The sequence below is a fragment of the Eulemur rufifrons genome, chromosome 7 (genome assembly GCF_041146395.1).
Source record: "Eulemur rufifrons isolate Redbay chromosome 7, OSU_ERuf_1, whole genome shotgun sequence".
NCBI lineage: Eukaryota > Metazoa > Chordata > Mammalia > Primates > Lemuridae > Eulemur > Eulemur rufifrons.
The window spans coordinates 239,940,901-239,956,349 of NC_090989.1; positions in this window are offsets into that span (position 1 = coordinate 239,940,901).

Genomic DNA, 15,449 nt, shown 5'->3' on the forward strand with positions numbered 1-15,449 from the left:
ATGGAGCCTCTAACGGTAGCAGGGCCACAGCCGCCGAAACGAAACCACCACAAACCGAGACTCCCGCGCTTAAGGAAAAGCGATGTGCGCCTGCGCCGCCAAGCATCCAAGGGAGGAGGGACTTCCAGGAGGACTATATCTCCCGCCATGCTACGCGCCCTTCCCTCCGTCCCTCCTCGTCATGCCCAGCCTAGGAACTACAAGACCCACAGTGCATTGCGCGGCTAACGACTTTTTCTGCGCTTGCGTGCCGCTGTCAGGCAGCGACCCTCGGGTCTCACAGTTCTGTAAGTGTTGCGGGTACTTTTGCTTGTTTATGCTACTTGTTACGTCAGATAAAAACGGTAGAGTACTGTGGTTCGGTGTAGTGGAAAAAGCACTGGGTTCCATCCTCAGCTATTGTAACTAGCTGTGTGACCCTAACCAAGTCCCCTGAGCCTCTGTTCTATCATTGGCAAAATACTCTATGCCTTCATATGCTGCATGATCCTTTCATCTTCTTCCTCTAACTAAAATCTTTCTCTCTCCTAAGCATACAGCTTCCCCCTGCAGTGTTCAATTGATGGCTGTTTTCTCTTACAAACTCCATTTACAGACTGGACGCGGTGGCTCGCGCCTGTAATCTTAGCACTCTGAGAGGCCAAGGCGGGTGGATCGTTTGAGCTCAGGAGTTCGAGACCAGCCTGAGCCAGAGCGAGACCCCCATCTCTAATAAAAATAGAAAGAAATGAGCTGGACAACTAAAAATATATATAGAAAAAATTAGCCGGGCATGGTGGCACATGCCTGTAGTCCCAGCTACTCAGGAGGCTGAGGCAGGAGGATCGCTTGAGCCCAGGAGTTTGAGGTTGCTGTGAGCTAGGCTGACGCCACGGCACTGCAGCCCGGGCAACAGACTGAGACTCTGTCTCAAAAAAAAAAAAAAAAAAGAAAGAAAAGAAAAAAACCAACTCCATATATAACAGGGCCAGGAAGTGTAGGGCATCCTACTTATTTCTCATTGACAACTCTGGCAATTATTGCCTCTTGCCTCTCTAAAACCACCAGTCCTTTTAAAGTTAATGCTGTCACTCATAACTCTTCCTTGTGGAGGTCATCCATAAGATCTCTGAGTCACTGGATGGACCTCATTCTGAGAAGATTTGGCACTTAATTCCCTCTCTCTTTGTATATGGCTCCTGGGATAATTTTTGGTGATTTCAATATCATGTAGGTGACATTTCCAATACCCTGGCTTCTCAGTTCCTTGATATCCTCTCCAATAACCTTGTCTTCCCTTCTACCTCAGCCACCCACTCTTATGGTACATACCCTAGACTTCTCTTTATCAATTACTGCAACCCCTCCATAATCTCAAATTCAACCGCTGCCTTCTAACTTGCTAGCTCAATCCCTCTAAATCTCCTTATTCCAACAGTCCTTGGACCACCAGAACTTCTAATCCTGTTTTCTCTTCACTGTGTCTCACTCACTTCACATTATAATCATTAACTTGAACACATCATCAGATCTTTGGCCCCTTTCTCTGCCAGATTTACCTAGCAAAACCCCAATTCCTATTAAATTCACTTTTCTGCCTATTTCACACCCGCAGCTTAACAGCTAAGCACAATTATGATGCCTGGCTTCATAGTTCATGGAAAGTCAAAATTCATGATGACTCAAGTTAGCTCTTGGGCCTGCTCCCTAAACCCTACTACTTTTCCCAAATCTCACTCTGTACACAATTATACATACCTTCTTCTCGTCCTTAGACTTCAATTACCTCCTTTCCCCTCCTCACTCTCAGATGATGTCCTTGATTCTTAGTTAGTGGATGCTTCCATAAAAGAACTTCCATCAACAATTTACCAGCCTGTCTATATCTTTGCCCACATAGTATTCCTTCTCTCTTGGCAATTTGGGTGAGCCAAGCTTTGCCTACATAAGACCAGTCATTCCACTTACTCTATGGGTCACATTCCTTTCCTCCTACTCAAGGAGTTTGATCCAGTATTTGTCCTCTACTCTCTTCTGCATCATCGGTTCTTTCCATCAGTATACAAACATGCTATAAAATCTTCCATTGGTTTAAAAAAAATCCTTTGACCCCAATGCCTTTTTAGCTACCACTCCATTTCTCTTTATGGCAAAACTTCTCCAAAAAGTTATCTATACCCATCTCACCACTGATAGTAACTTGGCAAGGCCACTTGTATCAATTAGCGTTCTGTAGTTACAAGCAGCAAAACTGACTCTGACGGTTTTGTTATTCGGCTATTGGGTAGCATAAGGAAAGGAGAGAAAGGCCAGAGAATAAGACTCAAGAAAGAGCAAGCCTGTGTGTCAGTCTACTCAAGATTTACATCCCAGCCAGTCCAATTTACCTTTTTTATATAGCTTAATGAATTACTATAAGGTGAGCATTCTTGTAACCACCACTCGAGACAAAAAATAAAACTTTTGCAGTCATTACAGAAGTCCCTCCTTCGCCTAAAAGTAACCCCATTCTCACTTTTTTTTCCTCTCTGTCATAGAAGTTTATTTTTCTCACATCGAGAAGGCTGGAGTAGGTGATTGCTGCTGATGGTTGGTCTCACAGGTTGGAGAGGTCCAAGATAATGGGCTTTCCTAAGTCTTTACCTCTTGGTTGCACAATGGCTGCCTCACTCTAGCACCAGCTATCGAGTCTGCCCTCTGAGAAGACTGCAGGGGGAAGGAAGAAGGACAAAGGGCAAAAAGACAAGAAGGGCAACTCTCACCAGATCTGTCCCACAGCTTTCCCAGACACCCCATCCAGCTATTCCCACTTAAATTAGCCAATTCTTATACAACTTATTTCTTAAATACAGTTCATTCTTTGATCCTGAATTTATCTTTTTTAAAAAAGTTTGATCTGGCCTTAAATTATTTTGTATCATGTTCTATTATATTATGTTGTATTTTACTTTTTTAGCATTTTGCCTGCTTTTTCCTCTCTCAAGTAAGTGAAGCCACTTGAAAGTAAATTGTAGACATTGTGATCTTTTTTCCCCCAATTCCTAAGCAGGTATCTTTCATGCTATCACCAAAATATATCAATCATAACCAAGGAATTTAACTTTGATATAACAGTGCTATTTATATATGGTTATATCTTAAAATAGAATCATATTCAAATTAATTTTATATTATCATTTTATATTTTGATCTACTTATATTATCTTTAATATAAATTATTTTCTTTTCCCACTTATAATAAAATGTCCTTTATAGCTATTTTTTTCTTTAGATCAGGATATAATCAAAGGTCACGTATTACATTTGGTTGTCAAATCTCTGTGTCTCCTGAGTCTAGAACAGCCCTCCCTCCCTGCCTTTTCTTTCTATTTCATGACAAAATATGTTGATGTTCCTAAAGCGTTCAGGCCTCTAGACACTGTAGTTTTTAGATTTCCCATGACTTGTTTGTTTTTTAGTCTTTCCAAGTTGTTTTAAGTAATATTATTTATTATAGAAGTTCTCCTTCATTCCCCTCACTCCAACTTTTATCTTACAATTTTTCTGTTAAAGAACTGGGGCTATTTTACCTGAATAGTTCCGACAGTCTAGGTTTTACTGATTGAAACATCATGCTACAGTTCAGCATGTTCCACTGTTCTCGTCCTCGGTATTTCCTTCAAATTGGGACTTGGATCCAAAGGATAGATTACACTCAGGTATGATCCCTTTGCTAAGACTAGAAATGCCTGTAATCCTAGCACTCTGGGAGGCCAAGGCGGGAGGATAACTTGAGGTCAGGAGTTTGAGACCAGCCTGAACAAGAGCAAGACTCCATCTCTACTAAAAATAGAAAAATTAGCCAGGTATAGTGGCACATGCCTATACCCCAGCTACTCGGGAGGCTGAGGCAGGAGAATTGCTTGAGCCCAGGAGTTTGAAGTTGTTGTGTGCTAGGCTAACGCCACGGCACTCTAGCCCAGGTGACAGAGTAAGACTCTGTCTCAGAAAAAATAAATAAACAAATAGGCTAGAAATGATAATGTATGTTCTTTTATTAAGTAGCACATAGTATCTTTATGCCGTTGACAGGGATTGGTGCTAAATGCCTAGATCCATTAATTCACTGGGGTTTGACGAATGTTGATATTCTAATTTATCATCTTTTTTTCATTTGTTATTGGAAATATTTTTATGAAGAAAAGTTTTCCCTCATCTACTATTAACATTTGGTTAGCTGGCAGTAAAGATATAAGAAAAGGAAGAATAAATTCTGAATTCTTTCCCTTTATTTACTAATTTTCAAGATAATGATTTGTTATCATCCTCTGAGGATGACCAATTAGGTTGTTCGTATATATAATTTTATACACATACATGACAATATATAAATATCTCATTATGGAACTCACAGATTTAAACATACTTATGGGGTTCAATCTATTGCAAGTATAATCCTTATAGAGGTTCAAATTGTCCCATCTTTGGCCAATGGGAATCTGTTCAAACTGGTGGCCTTGCCATCTAAGACAGGAAGAACTTCAAGGTTCATTCCGTACATTTCCTGCCTCAGATCTGGAATAAGCCATTTCTCCAAAAAGCCCTGGTTTCTTTTAGAGAGAAATGGTATCTCAAGACCACAGTCTGGGCACCAGGAATGCTCATAGCTACTGGGTTGGCCATTGCTTCTACGATTCACTTATTTAACTAATACTTTCTTAATGCAGCTCTGTGTCAGGCACAGCTCTAAGCTTTTCACAAATGTTAATTATTTAATCTTCATATCAAATCTAGCACTATTCCTATTTTACAGATGAGAACATTGAGACACAGAGAAATTAAGTAACTTGCTAAAGATAACAGACTAAATGGCAGAGAGAGATTAGAACCCAGAGGCTAAGCCCTTACCTATCATGCTATGCTTCCTCCCAGTTGACCTGCTTTTGGTCACATTCCCACCCCTAAGCGAGGGGAAAGTAAGAAACCTTGACCAGAAGACTCACTGAAACCCCCAAAAGACACAAGTGTACTGTTACCACAAAAAGCATGAATGATTTATGGGAGACCAAAAGACAACAAATGTCCACTATATCAATGAAAAAAAATCAATGATTCAAGATTATACAGTCCAATTTTTATTATAGGTATTACACTAATTAAACTTTGAAGAATTATATAAAATGATATGACACAAAACTAGGATCTCTTATAGTAGTTCAGAGTAATCAGAGTTTCATTGCAATTAAGACCAACTAGCCAAAAAATAGATTAACACTCCCTAAAACCACAGGAATAAAAACATAAGCACACATGAAGTTTAATGTGACTACCATTGCATATTCAACCAAAGGGAGTATTCTTTGGTTATCCAACATTTTGCCATTAGCATGTGAATGATTTGGTTCATTCTCCTCTTGCAAAGGTATAATATCTGGAATTTCATCAGTCTCAATGTCAAGTCTATGATGGTGAAATCAAACACCTGTAAAAGAAGAACCGTGGATATTAAAACAAGCACTAATAAAGTGAGTTGTTGGGTCTGTGTGAGCTCATGGAGACTTTAATTACTACATGAAGGTGAATTTTTCTTTGTCCATTGCTATGCTTTTTAACATGATGTCTGTAGTCTTATTCCTACAATTCACTCTTATTATAAAAGCACCAAGGAAACCTCTTTAAAAGGCAACTAAGCAATGATGGAACCTACTAAATGAAAGCTTTTTTGAAAATACAAGATATAAAGTATTTCTGGTTATTCTACTATCTATTAATCTATTACTCTCTTAAAAACAATAATAGTCCATTTTTCCATAAGTCTGGCTTCCTATAATATTTGGGAAATATCTAGGAACTGAGGAAACAAAAGGTCTTTTAATAGTTGGAACAGTTATCACAAAGCCCTAGCTCTTCTCTGCATAGGAAAGGGTTTAGGGACAAGAAACTCTATTAAATCTTATTTGACATACAATTTTGATAAGCCAAATAATGTTTCTTAGCCAACATATTAAACAGAGAAAATTAGTAAGGTATAATATATTGCCAAAGGCTAGAATCTTGATAGCAGAGGATAGAAAGTAGTTGATTACCTAACAAAGGCAAAACAGCTAACAACAACAATAAAAAATCTCTCAAAAAACAGACAGAAGGTAAGAGGGAATTGGGAAGTTATTGTTTAATGGGTATAGAATTTATGCTTGGGGTGATGATAATGTTCTGGAAGTGAATGATGGTGATGCTTGTACAACATTGTGAATATACTTAATGCCACAGAATTGTAGACTTAAAAATGGCCTGTAGTCCTAGCTACACAGAGGGCTGAAGTGGGAGGATCCCTTAAAGCCAGGAGTTCAAGACTGTAATACACTGTGATCATACCTATGAATAACTACTGCACTCCAACCTAGGAAACACAATGAGACCCTGTCTCTAGAAAAAAAAAAAAAAATGGTAAAAAGAACAAAAACAAAACAGACAAGAAGAGAGAATCTTGCTTTGTTCGCAGGCCCCTTACCTGGCTGTTTGTGGCCCTTAGTGCACTTTTTCCTAAGAGCCCAGGTGATCCGAGGACTATGTAATCTGTGATACAGTATCCACAGTTTGCTCCTGAGGCTGTCAGGTTGGGGAGATCAAATTACATTTTAACTCTTCATGAATGTTCACTTTGCAAAGATTATACACAACCTGACATCTGCAAAAACCAGGAGTGCTTATACAAATTGGTCAGGACATCAGCCAAGAAAGCCAACCATTGCAATTTTAGACTTTTCAGGTTAAAAGATATACTTTGCTTAGTTCTCTCTATTTCTATTAAATGTATATTTTAACATCCAAAATCTCTACTTGTTTGTTTTCAATATCTACTAATTTTTATTATCTATTATCTTATTAAATTTGATTATCCATTTAATATCACTCTATTCATTTGTAAAATAGAACAGAAAGCTTCAACACAGAGGATATAGACAGAGGAATTTTCTGCACCCCAAACAAGGATGCAAGCTGCATCTTTCTCCTATCAGAGGGCTAGAGTGCTGGAAAGGAAAAATTATGTGCTTTGACATCAGTAAGACATTGGGCTAAGTACCCACCCTGCCACTTACCCATTTTCAACCTCAGTTTCCTCATCTCTCAAGTGAGGAAAATACCTAACTGATTGGGTTACAGATCAGGAATAAAGGTTGTATGAGCCTAGATCATAAAAGATGCTCAATAAACAGGAGCTTTTATTTTTTTTAGTTTCGTAAATACCTCTCCACATACTCAAAAGCCGCCAAAGTCATCTATAGGCCAGGTAACTGTTGGGCTAAAGTAGAGTTCATTGCAGAATGTTGGAGGTCCCACACTCAGAGTTTTAATCCACACAACCACCACCAAAAAAAGTACTTCTGACCAAAAAAAGTACTTCTGTCTTTGAGATGATTTAGGAGAGCCATATAAATAATTCACCATCCATATATCCAGAATTATTCAGTGTCCAATTTTCATTAGGCTACCTATCACCGATGCCTAGCTATTCACCAAAGCCTACTGGGGGCTGAGACAGAAATTGGGGAGGGTAGGGCAGCTAAGAGACAGCCATAGGCTATCACGTTTCCATAGTGAGTTTAATTTAAATTTGGTGGTCTTGCCTGACCATCTCATGGAATTTTTTTTTAATGTGGCACAAGAAAAATCATACTGCAAATTTGTAGAAAAAATCACTTTCCATTGACATGAACAAGTATAGATATGGACCATCGAAGCAGGAGTATGAGTCTCTTGCCAAGAATGCCCATCAGGCTAGCACTCTGGGAGGCCGAGGCGGGTGGATCAATCGAGGTGAGGAGTTCAAGATCAGCCTGAGCAAGAGTGAGACCCCATCTCTAATAAAAATAGAGAGAAATTAGCGGGCCAATTAAAAATATATAGAAAAAATTAGCCAGGCATGGTGGCGCATGCCTGTAGTCCCAGCTACTCAGGAGGCTGAGGCAGAAGGATTGCTTGAACCCAGGAGTTTGAGGTTGTTGCGAGCTAGGCTGATGCCACAGCACTCTAGCCTGGGCAACAGAGTGAGACTCTGTCTCAAAAAAAAAGAAAAAAAAAGAAAGAATGCCCATCAACTGTCAGATGCTTGCTATGAAACTAATGTGGTAACCATAGATCCTCCCTGCCTCCCTGCAAAGAAAGGAAGCCAGCAATACATTCTTTTCAAGAAAACCAAGTGACCATGCTAGGATCCCAGGGGCACAGCATAAAGCTTGCAGGTTGTTCACCATGCAACCAGAAAGAGCAACTTTCATATCATAGACTTCAAAGATTCACGTATTTATTATGACAAATTTCTAGAAGGTGGCACTAAACATGCTGAGGATATGGTGGCTTTTTCTAATTTGTATAAAGCTGGCCCAGCAGTGGCCCAGGCCCTGGATAGGTGGGGCTACTACAGGAATAGAAACACCTTCTGTGGGGATTTATTATAACTTATTTATTATAACTTACTTGCGGGTAAAGATTAGTGTGCATGCAGTGTGAGTAAATACAACACGGCATCAGGAAAATTTATTTTGAAATAGAGTATAGCTATTGAAGAACTAATGAATTGAGAAGAAAAACTAAAATTTTAGTTTTTTGTATAAGAGTATTATATAGGGCTATAAAAGAATCATGCAAGAGACAATGATTAACTATAATACTAGATACATAAGACTAACCTTGTTGAGGATTTGAGTTTTTGGGTTAAGAGACAGGGTCTCTCTCTGTCACCCAGGCTAGAGTGCAGTGGTGCCATCATAGCTCACTGGAGCTTCAAACTCCCAGGCTCAAGTGATTCAACTGCCTCCCAGCCTTCCCAGTAGCTAGGACTACAGGTGGATGCCACCATGCCTGGCAAAGAGGGTTTGATTTTAACAGAAACTTTTCACCATCCATGATAGGTTGCTTATGTAGCTTGATTGTGTGCTGGTAAGTTAAAGGGCCCAGGGTGTCTTGCTTTTCTTTCTTTCTTTGCTCTTTTGCTTCTCTTTCCTTCCTTCCTTCCTTCCTTCTTTCTTTCCTTCTCTCTTTCTCTTTCTCTCTTTCGTCCTCTCTTTTCTTTTCTTTCTTCCTTCCTTCCTTTCTTTCTTTTCTCCTTCCTTCCTTCCCTCCCTCCCTCTCTCTCTCTCTCTCTTTCTTTCTTTCTTTCTTTCTTTCCTTTCTCTCTCTCTTTTCTTTCTTTCTTTCCTTTCTCTCTCTCTTTTCTTTCTTTTTTTTTTTTTGAGACAGACTTTGACTCCGTACCCCAGACTGGAGTATAGTGGCATAATCATAACTCATTGCAACCCTGAATTCCTGGGCTCAAGCAATCCTCCAGCCTCAGCCTCCCAAGTAGCTGGGACTACAGGCATGCACCACCACACCCACCTAATTTTTAAAAAATTTTTTTGTAGAGCCTGGGTGCGGTGGCTCACGTCTGTAATCCTAGCACTCTGGGAGGCTGAGGCGGGTGGATTGTTTGAGCTCAGGAGTTCGAGACCAGCCTGGGCAAGAGTGAGACCCCGTCTCTACTAAAAAAAATAGAAAGAAATCAGATGGACAACTAAAACTATATAGAAAAAATTAGCCGGGCATGGTGGCACATGCCTGTAGTCCCGGCTACTCGGGAGGCTGAGGCAGAAGGATTGCTTGAGCCCAGGAGTTTGAGGTTGCTGTGGGCTAGGCTGATGCCACGGCACTCTAGCCTGGGCAACAGAGTGAGACTCTGTCTCAAAAAAAAAAAAAATTTTTTTTTGTGGAGACAACAGTCTTGCTATGCTGCCCAGGCTAGTCTCAAACTCCTGGCCTCAAGAGATCCTGCTGCCTCCCAAAGTGCTGGGATTACACATGCAAACCATTGCACCTGGCCATGCCTTACTCTTTCTTTTATCCTTTACTGAACAAGAGGCAGGTGAGTAGGCTGGTGCACCTTCCTTGCCCTTAGGTAGGAACACCCTTTGGTACATCAATACTTGCCTCGTGGCTAAGAAGAGTCTGAGGAAGGCCAGACATGGTGGCTCATGCCTGTAATCCAAGCACTCCAGGAGGCCAAGGCGGGAGGATTGTTTGAGCTCAGGAGTTTGAGACCAGCCTGAGCAAGAGCAAGACCCCCGTCTCTACTAAAAATAGAAAGAAATTATATGGACAGCTAAAAAAATATATAGAGAGAAAAATGAGCTGGGCATGGTGGTGCATGCCTGTAATCCCAGCTACCCGGGAGGCTGAGGCAGGAGGATTGCTTGAGCTCAGGAGTTTGAGGTTGCTGTGAGCTAGGCTGATGCCACAGCACTCCGGCAACAAAGTGAGACTCTGTCTCAAAAAAAAAAAAAAAAAAAAAAGAGTCTGAGGAAGCAGAACTCTGCCTAGGAAACAGGTTAGCACTGATCACAACAAAATTAAAATAGATTCTTGGTATCCATTGTACAACATTCATCTAGTCATTATTAACCCCTGTGTACTTGATTCATTGGAGCAGGCTCATAAAGAGTAGTTCTTAAAATAAGACATTTTATGGAGCCTACATTGAGGGTCTGGTTTAGAGAGAAAGGACTATAGGTAACACTAGTCCTATTTTTGTTTCAGGTTAAAATCATCTGTTTCTTATTTCCTTTCCTTTTTAAAGCGTGGTCAATGAATTACCTGTGTTAGAATCACTAGGGATTTTTTAAGGGGTATATTTTTAAAGTGCAGATGCTTAGTACTACCTCCAGACCTACTAAACAGATTCTCTAGGGATGGAACCCAGGAATCTACGTTTTATCAGTCTGTCTAATTGATGATCCCTGGTCTAGGCAGAGAGGGCAGAGGAAGGCTCACTGACAGATGATGTGGTTTATCCTTGCAGGGGGCTCACCTGGACCATCTGTCAGTCAGTCTGATTGATCTATTAGCTACCTCCTTAGCTGAGTTTTCCTGTGCTCTATAGAGCCTGGGTAGACGATGTTAAAGGAAAAGTGCTCAATTCACATTAGTCAACATCTAATAAGTTATAATTTAAATGGTTGGCTAGAATCAACAAAGTTAGATAGCAATGGGCACAAAAATACTGTCAGATGGAAGGAATAAGCTTTAGTGTTCGGTAGCACAATAAGGCGACTATAGTTAATAATTTATTGTATATTTCAAAATAGCTAGAAGAGTAGAATTGGAATATTCCTAACACAGAAAAATGATAAATGTTTAAAGTGATGGATATCCCAGTTACCCTAGTTTGATCATCACACATTAATGCTTGCATAAAAATATCACATACACCCCATAAATATATGCAACTATTATATATCCATAAAATATTTTTTTAAAAGTCAGATAACAATAAGTATTGATGAGGATGTGGAGAAATCAGAACCCTTCCTCATACACTGCTGGTGGGGACATAACTTTGGAAAACAATCTGGCAGTTCCTCAGACAATTAAATGTAGAGTTGCCATACGACCCAACAATTCCACTCCTAAGTACGTACTCAAGAGAAATGAAAACATAATTTAATGGTAACTCCCTTAATGATATTTAAATCTTCATCACTGACAGTTACATAAAACCCCACTTAATCTATTCCTTATTTTTATAAAATGTCAAATAACAACACTGTCCACTACCTTCACTTTTTTTTTTTCAAACTAGTCAAGTGCAGTAGTGAGAAAGGGGGGAAAGCCACTACCTTCACTTTCTTAAGTTCTAGAAGACATTAGACCTTTAATTTCCCCTTACAGTAAATATCACCTAAGTCAGCCTCCTCTTTTGCTTTGTTCAAAAAAAAATAAAAACCTAAATTATTCCCTTGCCATTCCTATACTTCCTCTTATACTGAAGTGTGATATTTGTCATAAAGATAAGAAATTTAAAAATTAGCCACCTAGAGCCATTAAGGGAAGGACAAACAGCATTCTACACCAGGATATTACTTGAATATTCATTGACAATCTTCCCCTAAGACTCTAACAGTCTCTTGAAGACAGTTTCTAGTCTTTACATCTTGTGCCTTATACTATTAGGAATCCAGATATTGAATTATTTTGTTACTACAGCTACATGTATATAATAATGTAGCTACCTACATATCCACATTGTCTCTGCCCAATGCATATACCAAGCAGATTTTCTGTGTTGGCCCAAAATGTAGGTATTATGGCATGGCTCTAATATCTTTCCTATGGCCCTCTCAGATGGCACTTTCATGAAATCAGTACCAAGCTAAAAAATCTAGGTGTATTCTATATCAAGACTAGGCTTCCTTGTGAGATTCAAAGCCTTTCATTATGTTATATCCCATTTCTCTCTAACCTGTAGGCACAGTTTAAGCAAGTTAAACATGAAAGAAGAATCCCAGATAACTCTTTGTGCCTCCCCACCCCCACCCGGCCAAATATTTTCCATTCACACTGCCTTCCTATCATTTCACTTAGTCATCTTACTGACAATCTTAACAACTGAAGATGCCTTGTGTTAATCAGCAGTCTCACCTGTCAAACTCAACAGGACATAGGATGCCTGCCTCTCACCTCACCACCAAAGGAGGGCATAATTTTCCAATTCAGCCATTTTCTTCAGAGCACTTTGTCCTTGCCTTTCAGCTCAGCCCCTGCTGGATACTGAATTAAAAGGCCTTAACCCTCACCAGCCCTGAAAACATGACCTGGGCCTATCCCAGTGAAGATTCAATCAACACGACTTTTTTTTTTTTTTTTTTTTGCAGTTCTAAAGAAGTTCAGTGTGGGGAGGGGAGTGGCATCATACTTTCAAAAGGTAAGCAAGATACCATAAAACATCTGTCCTTGGCTTAAGCTGACTCAAGCCCTGAAGAGAGACTTCTTATTCTACTCTTCTCTGAATAGTCCGACGCAATTACCTTTCCAGTTTCTCCATGTTTCAGATGAAGTAGACTACCACAGGTTGGCCTGGGAGCTCAGATGCTCAACAATGGAATTATTCAGCACCTTTTCCTCACCAAGTGGCTGTTATGAAATATGAGAGGATATCCTATTAGAGGATAGCTGTTGGAAGGTGGACACCTATAGCATGAAGGTGTTGCACTTTGAGATAGAGCAGTAAATACCTTGGCTTATGGGGCAGGAACATCTAACTCTTGCTAGATGCATCATGCATTCAGGCCTCACAGCTGGGTCACCCCTGGGGCTGGATCGGGACTGAGGTCCAGTTGGCTTGGTACCAAGTTCTCGATAGCTGAGGGAAAGTCAGGCTGGCAAGAGGCCATCAATCCCCCAAAATCTGCTTTCCAAGGCATCACTTAGACCAAATTTCTTAAAGATTTGTCACAAATATCTGTCCTGTTCCTTCTTCCTCCTTCCTTCATGAGCTAAGTGATACTCCAAAAGGGGTATCTTAGGTAAACTGTAGTTTTTCCCTTTTCACTTCATTAGTTTTTTCTTTTTTAAGAGATGAGGTCTCACTGTGTTGCCCAGGCTGGAGTGCTGTGGCTATTCCCAGGTGTGATCACAGTGCACTGCAACCTTGAGCAATCCTCCCCACTCAGCCTTCCGAGTAGCTGGGACTACAGGCCCCCACTACCACACCTGGCTTCATTAGTTCTTTAATACCTTTAATGCCTTATCAAAGTGGATGTATTTTCCTAACCATGACCTGGTATTATGTACTCATACCTGAACTGCCAAATTAAAGATACCACATGTCACTGTCCCGGAGATGTTGTCCCCATGCCTCTAGTGCAAATCAGAAAAACACACGTCATCCTGAACTCTTATTTCCATCTGTGGAAGCAACATTAATCTTACTTTACAGATGAGAAAACTAAGACTCAGAGATTAATGGCCAGCACACCACATTCCTTTTGATTTTTTTTCCTTAGAACTAGAAAGTCCACATTATTATTACATGCGAAGGAAAAAAAATCCTTGGACACTCAGGCACACCATGCCAGACTTCACGCAGCTAAATGTTTACACACCTGTCATGGTTAGATACTGTGTTAGGCTTAGTCACGTTTTTTCCCTCAAAATAATTGTCTTCCTTGAGGAAATAAGGGTCTGTAAAACCAATATATTCTGCCAGTTTATGCAACAATGAAGCTACAAGGTGAGAGAAACCATAATTTCTGAGACACTTTGACAAATGAATGAAGTGCATGTAGGCACAAACTTGAGACACAAAGACAGACAGACAAAACTATGACCAGTGTGCACAGCTAATGGCAAAAAGCAAGAACTGGTGGTGTTCTACTAGAAAATAAGAATGGTCTGCATTATATTCTGTCCTTGCTTGGGAAGATCTTTGAGACCACTCCAACTATTGCCCAGGCTGGAGTGCAAGGGTACAATCATACCTCACTGCAGCCTTAAACCCCTGTCCTCAAGCCATCGTCCCACCTCAGCCTCTCAACATGCTGAAATTATAGGCATGAGCCACTGTGCCCAGCCTTGTCTCCTTTTCATAAGCAATTTAGCACTATAACCCTTATCATGGGGAAACACAAAGGTGTATGTTCAGGATAAGAAACCTGTATAGGCCAGGCGAGGTGGCTCATACCTATAATCCTAGCACTCTGGGAGGCTGAGAGGGGCAGATCATTTGAGCTCAGGAGTTCGAGAGCAGCATGAGCAAGAGCGAGACCCCATCTCTACTAAAAAAATAGAAAGAAATGATATGGACAGCTAAAAATATATATAGAAAAAAATTAGCTGGGCATGGTGGCACATGCCTATAGTCCCAGCTACTCGGGAGGCTGAGGCAGAAGGATTGCTTGAGCCCAGGAGTTTGAGGTTGCTGTGAGCTTGACGCCATGGCACTCTAGCCTGGGCAACAGAGCAAGACTCTGTCTCAAAAAAAAAAAAAAAGAAAGAAAAAAAAGAAACCTGTATACAGCCATAGCATATGAATTTTCCAATCAATTGGAATTAACCACAAAATACCAGCCTTGTGGGGTTTTTTGGGGTTTTGAGACAGAATCTTGCTGTCTTGCACCAGGCTAGAGTGTAATGGTGTCACCATAGCTCACTGTAACCTCAAACTCCTGAGCTCGAGCAATCCTCCTGCCTCAGCCTCCCAAGTAGCTGGAACTACAGGTGCACACCATCATGCCTGTCTAATTGTTCTATTTTTTGTAGAGACAGGGGTCTCACTCTTGCTCAGGCTGGTCTTGGACTCCCGGCCTCAAGCAATCCTCCCGCCTTGGCCTCCCAAAGTGTTAGGATTACAGACGCGAGCCACTGTGCCTAGCCCAGCCTTGTAGTTTTGAGATAAAGAGAGGCAGAGTCATGTTTGATTCAGACTCAGAAAAAAAATTTTTAAGAGGCAGAGGGCTCTAGAAAATGCCAGTCACTGGGGACAGGCAGGCGAGTAAGTAGATAGGCTCTATCCTGGAATTCCCTCCTTCCCCAAAACCAGAAGCTCCTTATCTGCAAAATAAATGAAAGAGCAGCTTCAAGTATCTCAGTGATTTCCTGCCCTCCAACTCAACTCCCTTGTTTACTGATTCCTGGAGTTACACTGAAAAAAAAATTATAACTTGATAAAAACTTTTGAT